We start from the raw sequence: 7374 nt of genomic DNA, 5'->3' as shown, positions 1-7374 counted from the left end.
CACGACCGCGAAAGTCACCGACGCAGGAGTGCCGCTGCTGGTGGTCGTGGTGGTGAGGCTTGATGGGAGTGGCCAGTCCCAGCTACTCGTGTAACGGGTGGTGGTGGCGGTGGTGGTGGCGGTGGTGGTTGGTGGTGGTGGGCTAAGAGGTTTGCACCTGCGGAGAGGAGTCGCGCCGCATTCCGCTGGAGGGGTCACTCGAAGTTCACGCCGGAGCGAGGCGGCCTCTGCTCGGCGCGTCCGCAACGCGGGACGAGAGGAGAGGGGGGAGAGAGAGAGACAGAGAGAGACAGAGAGAGAGACAGAGAGAGATTTCTCGCCCAGCAAAAAAAAATGTCAAGGCGGCTTTGCTGCTGCTGTTGGGCTCTTGCTTTCCATACATCGCAGCGCACGAACGTATCTTGCGGGATGGACGTTAGATCGCGTCGAGAATTGTCTGTGAACACAGGTGTGATGTGGGGGGTTGTGTTACGCTCGTGTTTACCGGTGTGAGCGTGTGTCACGAACCCCGGCGACACGAGTTGGATTCCCGGCTGTGGCTCAAATCAGTGGGGAATACGTGAAGCGGCGCTGAGCCTTGTAAAAGAGTTCTTTGTGTGGTGTGTACACTGGAGAGACAAAGGCGGTCAAGCGTGGTGTTAGTCACATACCCTCTCATCCTTCGTGTTCTCGCAACCACCTTAATAGGTTCTCGCGAACATGACTTACACCAATCGTGTGATAGAGGATGTATGCGTGGTTTGTCTGAAAGTGTGAGCGCAATCGCCTTCTGCGATGCTTCATTTCAGCTCGTAGAAAAATGAATTAGCGCTGCATTAATTTCATCTCGTCTCGACGTCTTTTAAGTAATTACACGAGATGACATCAAGATTCTCCGTCTCGTTTTTTTTTTCCTGTGTGTGTGTGTTGAGAAACTTGCGTGATTGTAATATTAACTGAATTTACTCCGCCAAGGGTTTGTTCTCGGACGTGTTTTATTTGTATTTCAAACTTTAATTTACGAGCCAAGATTCGGGCACATAATGGGCAACTAGCTCACGTGCCTGAATTCTCAGCGTTCTTCTTGAACGTCCAACGCGATCTCCGCTAATTCCCCGCAGAACTACTGGTCGGTGTTGAACCGTCATCCACGTGCAGAGATGCTCCTCGCTGACCTGACCACTTGACTATCCATCCGCATGATTTAGTATCAAGGCTCGATTTCACATGCAGGACTGCGTACACCACGACGCAAGATACGCACGCGTCTGTGTGTGCTGTGTCTTTTGTGGAGTGCTGCAGCGCTTAGCGCCGGCCCGAGTTCGACTCCCGCTCACGGCCACCAACACCGGTATCGATCATTTGAACCGGTCCCGGGCCTCCCCTAGGTCGACTCGGCCTCAAATGAGTCCCCGGTGCGGTTTTGTAAACAGCAGAACTCGGGAGACAAAGGCGGCCGGGCGTGTTTCTGGCCACCCACCCCCTCGTGTGCCTTGTCGGCCTTCATATGTGCTCGCTAACAGCGCGCCAAGTGCCCTCTTTGTATAAAGTTGCTAACAAACGTTGTAATTGTCCGCCATGTACGTTGCATGCGTTCGGTTTTACTGCCAGCGCCCGATGCTTCTAAGCGGGTGCGTCGTAAGGCGCATAATTGTCTGTTAAATCGATGTGCGATTGCCCACTTGCAGGCCCGTGTGTAATTAATCAATAGGGCGTTACGAAGAACGTGCATTCCTCTATTTTTGTGTGTGCCACGGCGAGCCTTAATTAGTGCGGCGGAGCAATCACGTTTTGCCATTATGTAATCTCCCTTTGCGGAAGCGTTCATTAATGCGCAGCGCGAAATATATATTTCGCGAGTTTACGCGCCGATTAAAACCCGGTGCCAATCACTCATTAACTCGAGCTGATTAAGAGATTGTCATTCACATCGCGACGTGCGTGATTTACCTGGCATGTGTGTATAGGCAATGGACACAAAGTTCTGTCTGCAGATGGTCTGTATGTACGAGTGTATGTGTGCGTCTATGAGTGTGTGTGAGTGTACGCGTGTGTGTCTTGGTGTGTATGAGTGAGTGTATGTATTTATTAGTGTATATGAGTGTGTGAATGTATGGGGGGCGGTACGCTGCAATACGAACCTGGCGACACGAGTTCGATTCCCGCTCACGGCCAACACCAGTGACAATTATCTGAACCGGGTTTTGGTCCTCCCCTAGGTCGACTCAGCCTCAAGTGAATACCTGGTGCGGTGTCAACATCGCCACTGGGGAGACAAAGGTGGCCGGGCGTGGTACTGGCCACCCACCCCCTCGTGTACCACGAGGTTTTTTGTCTTTGTGCGATCCATGCAGATACGTTTGAGAACTCAAAGCGCCACAAAAGTTACACGTATGAAAAAAAAAATCTCTGATTTGTTTGACAGTTAATTAAAGCAAAACTATGATATATAAATACTGTGTATTAAAAAGGGAATGAAAGACCGCAATAACGCCTCGCCGTGTAAAAGTTGAGCCTCCCCGACAAGTCCTCTGCTGTGCCGTGCGTGTTCGCTTCTCAATTCTGTCCTCCCGGAGTAATGACAATTACCACTAAAGTTTTGTGCTTTGACAGGAACAAAGCCTCGTTGTAGCTGTTATAATAATAATAATAATGAACAACCCTGCTGCAACGGCTCTATCTCTGCATCGCCTACAGCGGGCGCGCGTAGAACTTCGCTGTAATCAATCGGTCAGGGAAGGGGCACGAAGCATCGAGGAGTTCGTTCACCATCGTCAGCAGCATCACGAGGATGGCCATCCGCGGTGGTTGCGAGCGAACGGCGTGGCGTGTCGCGGTTCGCGGAGGGAGGCCGATAAGACGCGAGCGAAGTGCTGAGAGACCGAGAGGCGCGAGTCTCGGTGAATTGCGGGCAGCGTAGGGAGGCGACTGCTTTCCTTCAGCCCAGACGCACGCCAATAATGGCTTGACAAGATCTGTCCGCGAAGTGACTAATGGCAACGCTCTAGTGGACGTGCGAATGACGCTGAGCCGCGAGAGAGAGAGAGCAGCTACAAATTTGCGGCTCCGCATTTACTGACGCGTATATACAAAGATAAAGACCCCCCCCCTCCTGTATTGTATTAACGAACTGTTGGGCCAAGTGGTGTTAGCGAGCGCCTATAAAGGCCGGCGAATACACGAGGGTGGTGGGTGGCCAGCACCACGCCCGGCCGCCTTTGTCTCCCCAGCGGCGATGTTTACACACCGCTCCAGGTACACATTTTTTTAGGCTGAGTCGACATAGGGGAGGGTCCAGGACCGTTTCAGATAATCGTCGCCAGTGTTGGCCGTGATGCGGGAATCGAACTCGTGTCGCCGGGTTCGTAGCGCTCCCCGCACCACTACCGCTGCATACAAATAAATACTCACGCAATTCAAGGGTACAATGTAATAATAGCGAGTGTATATACACACAATAAATGTACATTGCAATGTGTATATATAGTATGTGTATATATAATAAAAAATGTGCGGCCCATTGTCAGTAGAGTGATGAATGAAAGCCTTCGCCATGGCGTGTCGGTTGATTGGACGGGGGGGGGGGAGCTGCTTGACCATACTTCACCACGTTTTGTCAGTGCGGGTTGGTGACGGTTCACGTGGATATATACTCACACACACATTTATTTCACATTCAACAAAGGGCGTATCGCATACAATTGAGACGCGGTGTACAACTTCAATCGTTGTTGTTTATTTGTTGTTGTTTATTTGTTGTTGTTTATTTGTTGGTGTTTATTTGTTGCGGATAATAAAACCTCTCGAGTCGCGCTCACTCTGTAACTTGCCACGCTTGTAATATTATTTGCCACGCTGTGATAAGATGTGCGCCTTTGGTGGGATTCATGCCGTCGCGTCTCTCCCTCCCCTCCCTCGCCCTTAAATCTTAATTTTCTCTCCCCATTTTTGCCTCTTTCAGCGAGATAGTAAATTTTAGTGACATCACTGTCGGAAAATATACATTATGCCCCTTACGTTGCATGACTCCGGCTCTGATTAATATGAGTTCTGACACGTGATATATACATACACACACAAATATCCATTCGCCTTCATCAGTCAATTCCATGGTATGCGAGTCGTGTGCATTCCACGTTTCCGTCAATACGCCCTCATCGCAAATGTGCCGTAACGGCCGCTTTGCAACGCGCGAGGAAGAAGAAGAGAGAAAGAAAAAAAAAACTAAATAAAAGTTTGTTTTCTTTCGTAAAAAAAAAAGAGCCGTCGAATGATGAGTGTTATTCATAATGCACCGGCATTGATGACGAGTGTGACCGGTGCGTGAAGTGTCAACAGAGTAGTGCAGCCCGCTATTGCTGTCACCGATGTTTTGTGTGTGTGTATGTGTGTGGGTAAATGCGTGTGGGGAGCGGTGGTGCAGCGGTTAGCGCGCTGCGCTATGAACCCGGCGACCCGGGTTCGATTCCCGCTCACGGCCAACACCGGTGGCGATTATCTGAACCGGTCCTGGGCTTCCCCCTAGGTGTGTACCTGGTGCGATGTGTAAACATCGCCACTGGGGAGACAAAGGCGGCCGGGCGTGGTGTTGGCCACCCACCCCCTCGTGTGCCGTGCCGGCCTTCATAGTTGCTCGCTAACAGCACTTGCCCCAATAGTCCGTTACAGGCTTTACGTGGGATCTTTGTCTTTGTACCTAGCAATACCGTGAGTGAGAGAGTGTGTGCTCGCACACATACACACACCATGGAACACTCACACACGTTGGTATTAATTGTTTTCCCCGATTTGCATTCAGCAACATGCCGATTGTGCAAAAATCTTTGATGTGCCAGTGTGCAAATTAAGCGTTTTATTAAGTGTCGTCTGTGTTTTTCTTTGCTTGTGTAGTTGCAATTAACTGTTGCAAAGACAAATATATCGGCATTGCGTGCGTATATGCAACAGTAATAGCGGTTATATATATTAGTATTAATTTGTTACTATTATTATGTTCATATGTGCCTGTTGTATGTTTGACTGTAGTCGCTGCTGTTACTTGCATGCTCCCTTCAACAAACCCGCACTGACCAGCGGGATGGAGCATTCACGTCCAAACAACCCCTATGAACGACACGGCGTGTTTTGGAGGCCTTCATCCAGCAGTGGATCGACAAAAGGGCTGTACGTCATCAACATCAGCAGCAGCAGCACGGGACCCACGCACACACGAAGAACACACGTGCACAGATTTCGCATTCACTCTGTTGCTTTAGCAGTCTGTTAACCCGTCAAATTATCCCACGCCTTCTTTAGAGAAGGCAATTCTCGAATGAATACGGTGTGTGTGTGTATATACGAGTATAAAAATAGACTTCCATCCAACAGCGGATTGATGATGGCCGATTATGATGATGATGTGATACGTGTATATATACGTGTATGTATGCGGTCGGTGAAACTTTCTCCAGCAGGGTTGACCTCCTCCCCCGCGCCCCCTGTACAAACGCCTGCTTCGCTGCGTGCGCTGTAACTCACACGCGCGGTTATTTAATAATCGCGCACATCTGCGAGCAGTAATGCTCTATTTGTCAACGTATCTATTGTTCGGACGAATAAACGCGCACAGCGCACACGCCGCAACGAGTCTATAAACACACGTGTCTATAAACACACGTGCAGCGTGTGTAGGTCTACATGCTATATACGCTGACGGAGTGCAATCATGCGTTCATACAAAGCACGTGAGTCCTACGATTAACACACGTGTACGCCACATCGACTCGACTCAGCGTGTTCTGCATAATAAATACGCCGAATCAAGCGCACACAATTGTCTGATGATGATGATGATGATGATATCTGCCTGCTGATGATTGTCGTCTCGTCAGTCTGATGATGATGATGATGACTCCGGCAATCTTGTATTCTAAATGTCGTATTTGCCGAGCAAAACAATTCAGTATTGTTAAGGAAACAAAGGTGATGGGCTCTAACTCGTTACGAGTACGATTACGAATTTGTAATAACCAGCATTTCCACGTGGAGGACTAGCACATAAGCGGTTGACAATCATTAACAGGCGAAATCATCGGTGGGTTGGTCATGCAAAGGGGACATGGACTTAATGAAATATGTACACGCGCATATACATACGCAGACACACGTATATATTAAACGCGCATGGGCCAGTTTTCATCAAAGGCGTCTAATTTCTTCACCGATGTAATCTGGGTTCCGCCTCGCCCCCCACCCCACCTCCGATACTTTTTTCAAAAGAGCCCACACGGCTTGACTTACAGTGCGCCCCGTGATAAATATAGGCAAGGACAAACTCAGCGAGCCAATTAGCGATATTTCACGATACTGCCGAAAATAATACAAAGTTTAATTAATATTTGATGCGCGCGCCGAATTAACTGCACGCAGCAGCTCTCTCTCCCTCTCTCCCTCTCTGTCCTATTTCCGAACTCAAATGCTCACGCGATGATCAATGTCAACGTGTGTTGGCGTTTTCCAGAAGGTGTACAAACTCCCCAGAACGCGTAGAATACGACTGGACAATGCAACGTGGAATGTGTGCAGAGTACGTAAATGCAATCGCACCCCGAGACGCTGTACGAGAAGCCAGCGGTGGCATGCTGCATCGTGTAGACTTGTACTATTAATCTAGAGAGGAGAGAGTCGTAGGATAGAGTAGGAAGGGATCGTCTTGAGTTTTGACTCGAACAGCAGGACATGGAGTCGACAGCACGGATGATCGTGTTTATGATAATAAGCGGCATTTGTAGCAACCTTAGTAAAGCAAAACTATTTTCACGTACTTTTGACAATCCAATGTACATTTTAACGTTGCTGAAACACACACATTTACACAAGTGGTTTATGTACGTTTACAATAACGCGTCCCATGTGTATATGCATGCACGCATTCATACATACATACATACGCCGTCTGTCACCCGAAACGTTATATAAAGCTACGGGTTGTCCCATTCCTATATATCGCAATGCACAATACATCACGCGCGGGCGACACGGCACGCACGCGGCGCGGATTCAGCACGCGTGCAAGAATAACACACGGAGGGAAATTAGCGTCGTCTCTTTATTTAGCATTAACAGAAGACAGAGTCACGCACGCACACACAGAGAGAGAGAGAGAGACAGAAACCGAACCCATGAAGCTGAACCGACGATAAATCTATCCAAATATAAGTACAACTAAAACCGTGCACGGTTTGTCGTCGGACGATATCATACAAACACACACCACACACCACACCACACGTGAAGCTTGCTTGCTTGCGCCTTACCTGTTCGGACTGAAATTAAGAAATGAGTGGCCGGCGGCGCTAAAGGCTGGGCTCGGAATAAAGACGCAGCCTAGGCGAACGAGACAGTGATGTATGGCGT

Source organism: Lethenteron reissneri, chromosome 8 (assembly GCF_015708825.2).
Source record: "Lethenteron reissneri isolate LAM-NWPU_2019-01 chromosome 8, ASM1570882v1, whole genome shotgun sequence".
Classification (NCBI taxonomy): Eukaryota; Metazoa; Chordata; class Hyperoartia; order Petromyzontiformes; family Petromyzontidae; genus Lethenteron; species Lethenteron reissneri.
This window is presented reverse-complemented; position numbering follows the sequence as displayed.